Source organism: Schistocerca nitens, chromosome 3 (assembly GCF_023898315.1).
Source record: "Schistocerca nitens isolate TAMUIC-IGC-003100 chromosome 3, iqSchNite1.1, whole genome shotgun sequence".
NCBI lineage: Eukaryota > Metazoa > Arthropoda > Insecta > Orthoptera > Acrididae > Schistocerca > Schistocerca nitens.
In genome coordinates, this window is record NC_064616.1 from 405,088,616 (window position 1) to 405,101,338 (window position 12,723).

The 12,723-nt window shown below is 43.7% G+C and overlaps 1 protein-coding gene across 3 annotated transcripts in view; it reads left to right on the plus strand.

Annotated features, from left to right (window-relative positions):
* Positions 1-12,723, plus strand: part of LOC126248341 (solute carrier family 41 member 2-like) — a 530,019-nt gene that overhangs the window by 427,752 nt on the left and 89,544 nt on the right. For 2 of the 3 annotated variants that reach the window (XM_049949243.1, XM_049949242.1), the window contains one exon: positions 11,330-11,456. The gene's annotated coding sequence lies outside the window, so the exon portion shown is untranslated. The remainder of the gene's footprint in view (positions 1-11,329; positions 11,457-12,723) is intronic. The other variant, XM_049949245.1, reaches the window with a different exon arrangement.

Below are 12,723 nucleotides of genomic sequence, written 5' to 3' on the forward strand. Positions count from 1 at the left end.
TAAGGGGCTACAAGAACCAGTGGCTGAACACGATACGTGGTCCGAAGTCAGGAGGAGTCAAAGCGTGCGCTCTTTATCGATGATAGAGTTGCAGCTGCATTTCCCATAATACTCGCCACACAGCACTCGCCTGCAAATAATCGAGTGCTAATTGCAGGCGCCTCATCCAGTCAAGGAAGCACTACACCTTCTAAGTCGGAAGTCCGTATAGTTCGTCGTCATCCTCGGTCGTTGTATTGTGGTACCAATTACCTAGTTTCACTTAATCTTTGGAACAGTCTTGCAAACATGGTGTGAGGCGAATGTTTTCTACGTAGATATCTGGTCCTGTACAACCTTCCTGTTTCTCTGCCGCTTCCATATGCTTGCCCGTACACGAAAATCATGTCTTCAATTTACGTAGCCGGGTACAACTTCAGTGGTTAGGGTTGGCCGACGTTAGTACTTCAACTTGTAACCATAGAATGCAGTGTACTACAGTACAGACATTGCACACCGGGGTTTCTCGTGTCAGAACGCAGTACGCTATATGCATTTGTTTAACTGAGTTGTAAGTACTCGTGGGTATTGCCCACTCTACAATCTTAGCAACAAGAGCATCAGTACATGTATTCCACAGTCACAGGTTCAGAACGATTTTCGCTTTTAACTTTCCACTCGGTCGTTTCCGGATCGTGAAGCAACCTGCATGTTGAGGACACCGAAAGAGACGTATTACGCTATCTTGTGGCCACCCGATGTTTCTTTCGTTTCTGTAGAAAATGCGGCATCCAATATAATGTACTAAGATTATTTTAGTGAAGCCTCTCGGAAATCTAGGAAGACGAAATCTACTCCTTCACCTGTATTTATTGTTTGCAAGCATTTGTGTATAGATGAAGCAAGCTTTATTTTGTACGTATGGTTTTTTCCTGAATCTTATGATTCATGACAGAAGTTTGTTCCACTCCAGGAATGTGATAACTCTTAGCTTAGAATATATTGCAAAACCCTGCAACAAACGGAACTCATCGACACTGGCCTGCACTTCGCTGTATCCGATGTTTTACCATTTTTTGTAGAATGGGCAGACCTGCGCTCTCTTCCAGGCACGCAAGACTACTGGCTGTGCAGTTGCGTCTCGATAGGTATGAAATAGGAAGAAAAACTACTCCCGCAACATATCCGATGTAAAACCCAACCGGAATTGTTATTTTTAAGTAGTCTTTGAGTGATAGAAAGTTGTTTTAGAAACAGGTTTGCTACTACTCGCGTAGTTCAAGAACTTTTCTAATGAGTGTGCTTCGATATTACTTCCCCTCGTGCAACATTTATGGGAATCGTGTAAAGTGATATTCCTCTCTGTGGAGAAAACAAATGGCCTACGTCGTAAAAGTGTATTTCAAGTGTCTAGTGACATCATGACTGCAACATTTGAGCATGACGGCGTACCTGAGTGACAGGGTTGGCGTTCAGCACTTGACGGCGGCGGTGAAGTTTGTCGGCGAGACTGATAACTGAAGAATAATGAGTCTTGCGTCGCCTCATTAGGGAACACACCAAGTACTTCTTCACGAAGTACGATTATAAAGTTCATTTCGCACTGAATTCAGATTAGTACTCTCCTCACCCGACATTTAATTATGCGCCATTTTGAATTACCTAGGATGATTAACAAAACGTAACTTAAGTTTTTACTTTAAACAAATTGCAAAATTTTGTTTCGTTACGTTTGGTGTGAAAGATGAAGCAGAATTGCATTAAATAATTTTATATTAGTGAAGAAAACTATAAAAAGCTGGAGACGTCAATTATTTAACCTGAGTAAACATCATTGCAATTTGTTCGACTTTAAACGGCTGTAAGAGAAGCTTCTGAGAAATTAAAATAGTTACGAACAGCTAAATCGATGTCGGAGTTATACTACTAGTATTTTTTCAATAGATATTGCATTTCACTATCTTCAGGACCTACCCCCATTCCAACAACACACCTCACCTGGAAACACTCGTGAAAATATAGGAAACCTTCAAAACTATGGTCCTTCTTGGAAATTTGCCAAGAAAATTGAAACCTTGCAGTGAAGTTTGTAAAACGTTGTCGCAAAGCGTTTCCTCGTTGTCTTGAAATATGAGGTCAGCTACCGGTGATAATGTTCAAAAACACGACACAGTAATATGGCCCCATAAAGATAAAAAGTCTGAATCGAGTAAAACATTGCTTTCAGTGTCAATGTGCTTTCCTTTTTTACCGTCACGCTATCTTCTAGTGTTCTGCACTGGCAATTTTTCACTATTTCATGGACACTCCTTCGAGAGATTAAGGTTTTCGATGATTACGTTAAGTCGCTTAAGACAAAAACCGCGTTATTTCTTTGGAAAGGCACAGCCGATTTCCTCTAATGATCTGAGTGTGGACTCAGTCTCTAATTACTTCCTCGTTTATGGGACGATAAAACCTAAAGTTACTTCATTTTTATCCGTGATGGTTTAAAAATAGCGCGAAGTTTTGTTTTTTTTCAGAAATGACACTGAATACTTATTTAATGAATGATTTATTTCAGAGTGAGTAGTTTCGGGCCTAGGCCAATCGTCAGACAGCAATGAGGATTTGTCGTACAGCCTTCCTGTATTTGCCCCATAATATAATAGACGTAACAAAAAAATCCTCGCTGTCGTCTGACGATGGACCCCACATGTGGCTGCCTGGGATAATGACCGGTTGGCAATTACCCTTTGGGGAGGTGCTAAATTCGAGGGCTCCCTTGATGTTATTCAAGAGACGTCGCCACCGGCTTCCTCCTCTCATTGTCATCAAAAACAAAAGCATCACGCTAAAATCTACACATTCAGCGCAGTTGCCTAGTCTGGATATATACCCGTTCTCCGCCGATCTCCCAGCCAGCAATGCCATACGACTTTATCTTTCGCGAGTTTTACGCTGTACTGCTCCATTTTGCTCGTTATCTCGGCCGTAACTTTACCTGAAACACTACCTGGTGTCCACTAATTGACAATTCTACTGACGTAGTTTCCTTTTTCTTTGCATGTGGCTCACTATCCAGCGCAAGTATTTCAAACGAACGAAATGTCGGCAGCCTTGTGTGACTGTATAGTGCTGGTAATGGAACCTGGACAGGAAAGAGGAAGGTCTAAACTGCTGCTGACACAAAGCCAACTGCTCTAGAATAACATTAAAGGGGTTATAGAGCTTGAATCCACTATCTAACGGACAAGTCATCATCAACAGTCTCCACACCTTCACTACATGAGACGCTGCGAAGATGTTCGGAAAGTAACCCAGGTCATCGGCGTAGTTACTGGTTGTCGAAATTGTGCATCTCCACCTTGCCTATCATCGGCTCCCCCTGTAGTACAAATGGTGCCAATGAAAATATCATCCCCTGACTAGATTGTAACTGGCTAAAAACTGCGGAGTGTACAGAACTGACGGGTTTAAATTCCCTCGCTCCACCTGGACCAACTTCAAGAGGATACGCTGTGATAGGCGAAGAAATCCCTCTGCCCTTTACTGCGAAACCTGTCTTGCTGGTTTGATGGAAGAGCTAAATTTAGTACCTTCAGAGGCACTGACTTGACTGGAAGAACTGGTCATTCGCCTGTGAGGGAAGAATGGAGAGCTCCAAGCCCTCCATCTACGCTGTATTTAATTTACACGTTGTAAATATATTTTTGTGTGCAATATTTGTTACAAACGATTCTTATTGTACTATAATACAGTAAAAAATTATTTTATAATGACACTGCACGAACTTTCCACAGCTGAAGCTGCTGTGGAGATAGTGACGTAACTGAAATTAACAGTATGTTCTGCAGTCTCTTTCGTGTAAAAACACGAGACCCCGATCAAACACTGCACTCGCACCACTGACTTCAGGAGGACTGTGCAGTCTCCAGTGTGTAACGGTGAAGATACCCACAAATTTAATACCCTCCTTGGACAAAAATCGTGCTGTTTCCTCATCTTACTTTGATAGAGGACGTGGCAGTTTGAACACAACAGCTGTTTCAACTCACTACAAATTAATCTCTGTGAACAAATTTGGCCCATTATGTGAATCTATATTTGTGCTCCGCAAGCCACCGTAAAGAATTAAAGGAAGTTTTAACTGTACATTGCTGTACCATATTCCCATGTTACGTTTATAGGGATAAAGACTAGATGTCAGCACAGCAGTCTCTTGGATTATATAGAAAACTCTGTACCTTTTACCAGTTCCACTAAAAGATTGACTTCATCTTTCCATGTTACATCCACTTTACGTATTTAAACAGTTACAGCTATTCTAGTTAATTATGGTTGGTCTTACTCTCGACAGGAAGGACTTTGGCCTGCATATGCGCATTACATTAAATTTGCTATGTAAGTCATAAAACCGTACGCTGATTATACGCAAATTTCTTGAATGCCAGAACACTTTTCACGACATATCAGCTCTCTATAAAGGATATCTACATACATACATACCGTGCAGTGATTTCGTTTTCGAACAGTACTTACATAATCAGAGATCGTTTGTTTCAGTCGAAGAAGTAAATCAGCCTGATTCTGAGCAATAACACTGGCAATTTGTCTGAAAATAGAGGCAGAACAAATACGTAGAATTCCCAAGTAATCGAACTGCTTAACGTGCCGCGTAATATAGTGGTATCAGAAGAGGCAGGAATGATAATCTTGGCTGATACACTGCTTTAATCTGTATGAGATCGTTGGGTATCAAGCGTGAGAAACCGAACGTGCTCTCTTGAACGTGTTTCTATAGGCGCTGGTCCGACTCGGGTATAGAAGATAGCTCATATTAGAACAAGAAAAAGGGATGGAATATGTGACCACTGCATGGGCTGCTAAGCGTCTTGAATAAAGTATATGACACGAATTCTACCTAAAGAGAAATGTACTTAATCTGAGTTGGACTGGAAATTTCTGAAGACGTTAGCTACATGTACAACTAAGCTCCATTTTAATTACAGTCATAAATACGTCTTCCGCTCATTTTTATCATCTTCGACACTCGATCATAACAAATACGATTTTTATGTCTATGATTGCATGTCCTCTCACTCTCTGTTTGTGACAGTTTGTACTGCCGATGTGTACAGTACAACGCTTACCTTCGTTGTCTTGTTCGCCGAAGCGAAATAAAATAAGATGCGTAGTGTGGAACCTTTACTGCGTAGGAACGCTAATAGAGTTCACGGCAACTATCTAATGGATAACAGGCTCTGAGCACTGTGGGACTTAACATCTGAGGTCATCAATCCCCTAGAACTTAGAACTACTTAAGCCTAACTAACCTAAGGACATCACACACATTCATGCCCGAGACAGGATTCGAACCTGCGACCGTACCGGTCGCGCGGTTCTAGACTGAAGCGCCTAGAACCGCTCGGCTACAACGGCCGGCTGTTGCTTAGTAAAATAATATATATTCTACGTTGCTATCAGTCTGATCGAGGTAGAGCTCCTACGATACTCAACAGTATCCTGCACTGAGACTGGGAATTCCCACGGACCACCCAGGCGGGCAATTGGTTTGCACTATCGACTTGGCCGCACTGAATAAATTCGCACATTTGTGGCAACTTGCTGAAAAATGCTTCTATAAACAAATATTATTTACCAAAATTATCATCATGGATAATTTTTGAACAAAACTGTGCCCTCTGTAACACGTTAACAACGTGCACTCCTCTATTTATGAAGTACACCGAGCAACACGATTAAAGGGTCAATTTTTTCGAAACACCTTAATTGCCTTCTATTACGCAGAAGTTTGAAATTTGGTCCAAATGTGCTGACAACCTTCCTCTGTAACAGTGCAAAAGTGTGGAGCTCTGCGATGTCACCCTCAGGCCCGGCGACACTTCGAGCAGCCAGGTGTCGAAACATGCGGAAAAGGCCAGAGCTCAGAAGTTCATATGAAGTTTAAGGTGGATTGATGATGTCACATTGGCACCAGATTTCACCACAATTGTCCCCAACGCCACCGCGGACATGTCACACGACGGGAAGATCGCCACACATCCTTTCACCCACATTTCACCCCTTATTTTGACTTCTCTGCGATGGAGGGCCAGAATCGAGACGCCCATTAATGAAATCACGCGATTTTCTTATGGGTGATAGAAGGAAACATTTCATATACACCGCCGCTCAGAATTGACACGAAAATGCTACAAAAACAGCTTGGGGCGTTGATTCCCATACATCTCGCGGTAGAAAACGCAAGTTCACAGTGCGATGAGCAGCAGGACGACACTCTTGACAATCTTTGACACTGCTGACCCCCCCCCCCCTCCCCCGGGACGCTTCAATCCTTCTCTAAGAACATCGTGGGCATGCAACCACACCGAACGTGATCGCGCCCGTTTGGAGTGTAGCGTGACAGCAATGTTTGCTCTGGTGTACAATGTACAACCACTAGACACTGTTCAGAAACATTCGACGAAATTTGAATGGAGGTGGACTGTCATTAGTGGCTAGTTTTTTATTATATCTGATTCATTGCTGGGAGTATTACGTTTGCCAGTCTACATGTAGCATATATAGCGAGAAAAATTTGTATCCTCTGTTGCTAACCACCACATTCACAGGATCCAGCGGTGATTTAGAAGTACAATTACATGATTACTCTGCTATTCACAATAAAGTGCCTGGAAGATAGTTCAGTGAACCACCTTCAAGCTGTTTCTCTACCGTTCCACGCTCTAACGGCACGCGGGAAAAACGAGCACTTAAATTTTTCTGTGCGAGCCCTGATTTCTCTTATTTTATCGTGATGATCATTTCTCCCTATGTAGGTGGGTGCCAACAGAATGTTTTCGCTATCGCAGGAGAAAACTGGTGATTGAAATTTCATGAGTAGATCCCGTTGCAACGAAAAACACACATTTGTTTAAATGATTGCCACTCCAATTCACGTATCATGTCTGTGGCACTATCTCCCCTATTTCGCGATAATACAAAACGAGCTGCCCTTCTTTGAACATTTTCGACGTCATGCGTCAGTCCCACCTGATGCGGATCCCACACAGCACAGCAATACTCCAGAATAGGGCGGACAAGCGTGGTATAAGCAGTCTCTTTAGTAGACCTGTTGCACGTTCTAAGTGTTCTGCCAATGAATCGCAGTTTTTGGTTTGCTCTACCCACAACCCATCATCAAATCATAAACGGATTATAAAAGTAAACTAAACTCGGATGGATATGTAGGCTCAGAGGACCGTATGATGCCGACCGGCCGCCTATCATCCTTAGTGTGTGGTGTCACACAGATCTCCCGACCGTTGTTGGATTCCCAGGTCTTCGAGCGCCACCTCTCATTCAGCAACTCGTCAGTTGCCGTCACGTGGCTGAGTGAGCCCGTTCCAGTCCTCTCACCGAGCAAAAATCATTCGCAGTGCCGGGAATTGAACCAGATTCCTCCACATGGCAGTCACACGTGCTGAACACTCAGCTACGGATTACGGAGGCTATAATTCTTTTTGCATTCACTTATGGAACCAGCAATTCGAAGGAATGTTCGTCTATATTGATCCGTACTATGGCCCTTAACTACTTTCACTGAGCAAGGTAGAGCACTGGTTAGCACACTGGACTCACGTTTGGGAGGACGACAGTTCAGATCCCCGTCCGGCCATGTAGTTTTAGGTTTTCCGTGATTTCCTACGTCGCTTGAGGCGAATGCCGGGCTGGTTCATTTGAAAGCCCATAGCCGGTTCCCTTCCCCACCTTTCCCTAATACCCCACCCTTCCCTAATAGGAACCTGTGATCTATCTGTAATGATCTCGTCGCCGACACCACGTTTGTGTGTGTGTGTGTGTGTGTGTGTGTGTGTGTGTGTGTGTGTGTGTGTGTGTGTGTGTGTGTGTTTAACTGCTTTCGATATGTGATGTTCAGCTTCACAATGGAATTTTGCTCTAGAAAGTAGAATATGAAAAGCGAATTCGCATGATTAACATGTGAAAATTATTATCTGTTACGCGCTTTCCGGTTATGAACGTCGTCAGCTGGTTAATATCATTTATTCTACAACCTGTGCATTAGAATGTAGTGTGGTTATGGCAGGGCCAATTAAAATTACGAAGTGTGACTGCGTGAAAATCTCACTGTGAGCGCATTCGATTTATGATCGAAAGTAAGTATGTATCAGTCATTAACAGAAAGACGTGCCGAGACACACATTAACTCACTTCAGACCTTAACCGCCACAACATTTCCACGCGAATATTATGTTGCCATTAAGCAAAACCGTTTCGATAAAGTTGAGTGGTGGCATAATTTAAAACAAAAAGTCCTACAAATTGAAAATGAACAAGACAGTTACAAATTACACATACCAGGACTATTCGGAAAGTAAGGAACGAATGGTCGCGAAATGGAAACCACATTGAAAATCCGATGAGGCTTTTCACAGATGTGTTGAGCAGTGTCTCTTAATATGAGAGTAGATAGCGTCAATTCGTTCTTCGCAGTTCCTTGAGCACAAATGGCTCTGAGCACTATGGGACTTCACATCTAAGGTCATCAGTCCCCTAGAACTTCGAACTACTTAAACCTAACTACCCTAAGGACATCACACACATCCATGCCCGAGGCAGGATTCGAACCTGCGACCGTAGCAGTCGCGCGGTTCCGGACTGAAGCGCCTAGAACCGCTCGGCCACCGCGGCCGGTCCTTGAGCACAATGAGAGCGTAAAGATGCCTAGAAAATGTCTCCCGCCAAGTGTGGATGCCTACCGAGAGATTTCGCCTGATTTCATGAAACCGCATATAACGTAACTGCCATATAGTTCCTTCTTCATGACATTTCTCGGCCGCACATTTCAGGGGCTTTAAGAACGCTCCTGCAGCGTTTTCGCTGGGAAATGTTTGAGCACCAATCATACAGCACGGAATTGGCTCCCTCTGATTTTCATCTCTGCTCAAATGAACCGTTGGCTATGAAGACAACATTTTGGCACAGACAAAGAGCTGCAGTCCAGCGTATAAAATTGTCGGAAAGCACAGGAGGCTGCTTTCTATGACGAGGGTACTGGAAAGCTGGTACAATGCTGCTACAGATGCGGTGACTATGTAGAGAAGTAGCTGGAAGATGTAGTAGCTATATGCTACAATTAAACAGTTTTTATATTCACTGTGCTTTCGCGACCGATCGTTCCTTACTTTCCGAATATCCCTCGTAATAGTAGCCTTTACAGTTAGAACTGTATGCACAAAGATTCTAGCTGACCATTTTGTGGAATGACTCAATATGTGTGTGTGTATGAGAGAGAGAGAGAGAGAGAGAGAGAGAGAGAGAGAGAGAGAGAGAGCAAAACCACCAGCTTGCAACCTGAAGAAAGAAAAGGTACAAGCCATTAAGAATCTCAACGCCGACAAGATTATATTGGTACTGCCTGCCGATAAGGGGAATGCGACCGTCGTAATGAAGACCGAAGATTATGAGCAAAAGATCCGAGACCTATTAGATCCGACGACGTACCGAAAACTAAGCGCAGATCCGACGCAGCGTATCACTCGGAATACGAATCGATTAATCAAGGCGTCTTCTCTGCCGGCGGACATACAGAGAAACCTGCGCAACACAGAAGCCCTACCACCTCGGCTGTATGGATTACCCAAGATCCATAAGAACAACGTTCCACTGAGACCGATCGTTAGCGCTCCTGGCTCACCAACGTATAAACTGGCGAAACACTTGGCCTCTCTGCTCCAGTCACACGTGGGAAAGACCGACACATACATTAAGGACTCAGGACATTTCACTGAGAAGCTGAAGAAACTGAAACTTGCGCCAAACGACATCCTGGTCAGTTTTGATGTTGTTTCGTTATTTACGAAAGTGCCACTCAGCGACGCTCTGGAGCACATCGGTTCCATGTTCCCGCAAGACATCAAAAAGCTCTACCATGCATGTCTCACCACGAGCTATTTCACGTGGAATGGCGATTTCTACGAACAGCTGGAAGGCGTCGCCATGGGTAGTCCTCTCAGTCCAGTGGTGGCCGACTTCTTCATGGAACAATTGCAAACCTAAGGTGTGGTACAGGTACGTCGATGATACATTCGTGGTGTGGAGCCATGGTGAAGAACAGCTCGGTGAATTCCTGAGACACTTGAACAGCCTCCATGCCAACATAACATTTACCATGGAAGTAGAAAAGGACAAGAAACTGCCATTTCTAGATGTGCTGGTCACAAGGGACGGCGAAAACCTGGGACACAGCGTGTATCGAAAACCGACACACACGGACCGATACCTGCACAAGCCAGAAAAGAGGCATGATTAGTACGCTCTTAACGAGAGCAGGACGAATATGTGAGCCTCAACACCTCAAACGAGAAATGCAACACCTGGAAACTGTTCTGAGGAGCAATGGGTACTCCACAAATTACATTAGAAGTGTAACAGAGCCAAACACTCGGCGAAGTAAGGAACCAGAAAAAGAAATGTCGGGTACGGCCTTTCTGCCATACATTCCCAGAGTGACGGACAAAATCGGCCGTATATTGCGCAAACACGGCGTAAAGACGATTTTCAAACCGACAAGGAAGATCAAAGAGTGTCTTAGATCGGCGAAGAAGAAAAGAGACCCACTTGCAATGTCGGGAATATACTGTATACCTTGCACATGTGGAAAAGTTTATGTCGGAATGACTGGACGATCCATTAACACCAGGATCAAAGAGCATAAGCGACATTGCAGGTTGGGGCAGGTGGAGAAATCGGCCGTGGCAGAGCACGCATTGAATGAGACCGACCACGTAATAAAATTCGCCGACACGGAAGTTCTGGCTGTAGAGAAGCACTATCACACGCGCTTGTTCAGAGAAGCTGTAGAAATACAAAAACACGCGAACAGTTTCAACAAGAAAGAGGAAAGCCTTAAGGTAAACGGATCCTGGCTTCCCGTACTGCAGCGAACGACCGTCGCAGGTAGCAAGAGGAGAACCGCACCGGAAATGACCGCGGAGAAGCCCTCGGACGTTGGCGCGCCAGGTACATATAGTCTGCGGCCGCGAGCTCGCCTCCAGTTCACCACCGGCAATGGAGGGTGAAGCTTTGACAATGCCAGCCACTCGTGCTGGCGAAACGTCAGAAAAATCATTAGATGAACGTCGGCCGAAGAACCCGAGACAGAAGCCAATAGGCAGTTTGTCAACAAGTGGCCACGAAAGCCTTAACAATTTTGTAGAACAGAGTGAGTTCGACAACGATTATTGCTGCTCGAAGAGAGTAACATGTTTCACTTAGTGTATTTGCAGCTTAGAATGTGAAGATTCCTGCTGCCTTAGAATAACTGAGAGGGTAATTTCTGTTTTAGCACTGGCGCTGGAAAAGCTAAGGCGATCCGACGTCTAGCTTTGGACGCCAAGAGACGTCGAGGGACTTCGTTCACTCCAACTCTCCCCCTGCATCTTCCAGATCTACTCGGCCTGCAGCCCAAGTGAGTACGTATCTTCCATAACTACCAATTGTCCACCTATCTGTATTGCCGGAGACAGTCCCTGTCCACGGGCTAGGAAATTTCATACACACAGAATTTTACTCCTGTATCAACTATAATGTAATATGGTGTTAAAGAGAATATTCACTTTGATTTATACCTGGCAAATGGAGCAGTAGGAGTACTTTTTCTGATATCTGTACTGATTCATAGCTGATATAAACGATACATTTCAGGGAGAGCAGACTCTTCTCCGTGGTTGCCTATAAACCAGACGCTAACTGGATAAGCACATGTGAAAGCACAACATTCTCCACGACGTAAAGACTGAATTCTCGCGATCATTTTGCTCCCAATTTTATTTTTACGGGTGGGACTAGAATGCTATTAGTTTATACTGCTTTCATGGCGTATTGCCTGTTGCCTCTGTATCAACATGCTCTAACTCAGACAACGAGGGAACGATGTGGCCTCACATTTACGGTCTGTAAATGTAGAAGCTTCCGTAAACTGCTTCCATGTCGTACTAACTTTAAATGCCGAGACGCTCACAAGTCAGAATGTTTCAGAGCTGAAATGTGACTAATACTTAAAATGAGTCTTCGGGAAGTTCAATGGAAGAATTAGATTAGTTGAAAGGATTCTGGGGAAATGGAGAGCACATCTAAAGGAAATTGTTTACAAGCAGCTACTGCGGTCGCTTCCACAGAGCTGTTTCATCATTTCAAGTACTATGAATGACAGACTCAGGATGAATATAGAAAGGCACCTGTAGCATCATAAAAGGTCACCTATCCCGTACTAAGGTATAACAGGGATGCTAAGCGAACGTAAAATGGGAATTTTTAGAAGAAAGATGACGTTATTCTCGCATAGCCTTGTTGGGTATATTTTGAGTACCAGCATTCGAAGAACACTTGAAAAAAATTCTGTCGCTTCCATCGAGCATTTCGCGTAGATACCTTGAAAATAAGCAAAGCAATATAATGGGCATATGTACCGTTTTTATCCGTCTCTTCATACCCGAATGGAACAGGCTACAAGTTAGTTTAATTCGTTCATTAAGTTACACACACATTTCTTTGGTCACTAGCACAGTACATGGTAACGAAGTAAAATAAAGCAATTTATACCACGTTAACTTCTTAAAATACGGTTGCGTGCTGACTACAGGGGATTTCAAAGGATTTCATACAACAAAAAATAATAATTGGTTTAATAACAATAGTATGTAATCATTTCCCAATGAATAAACTACAGGTTACTGAATA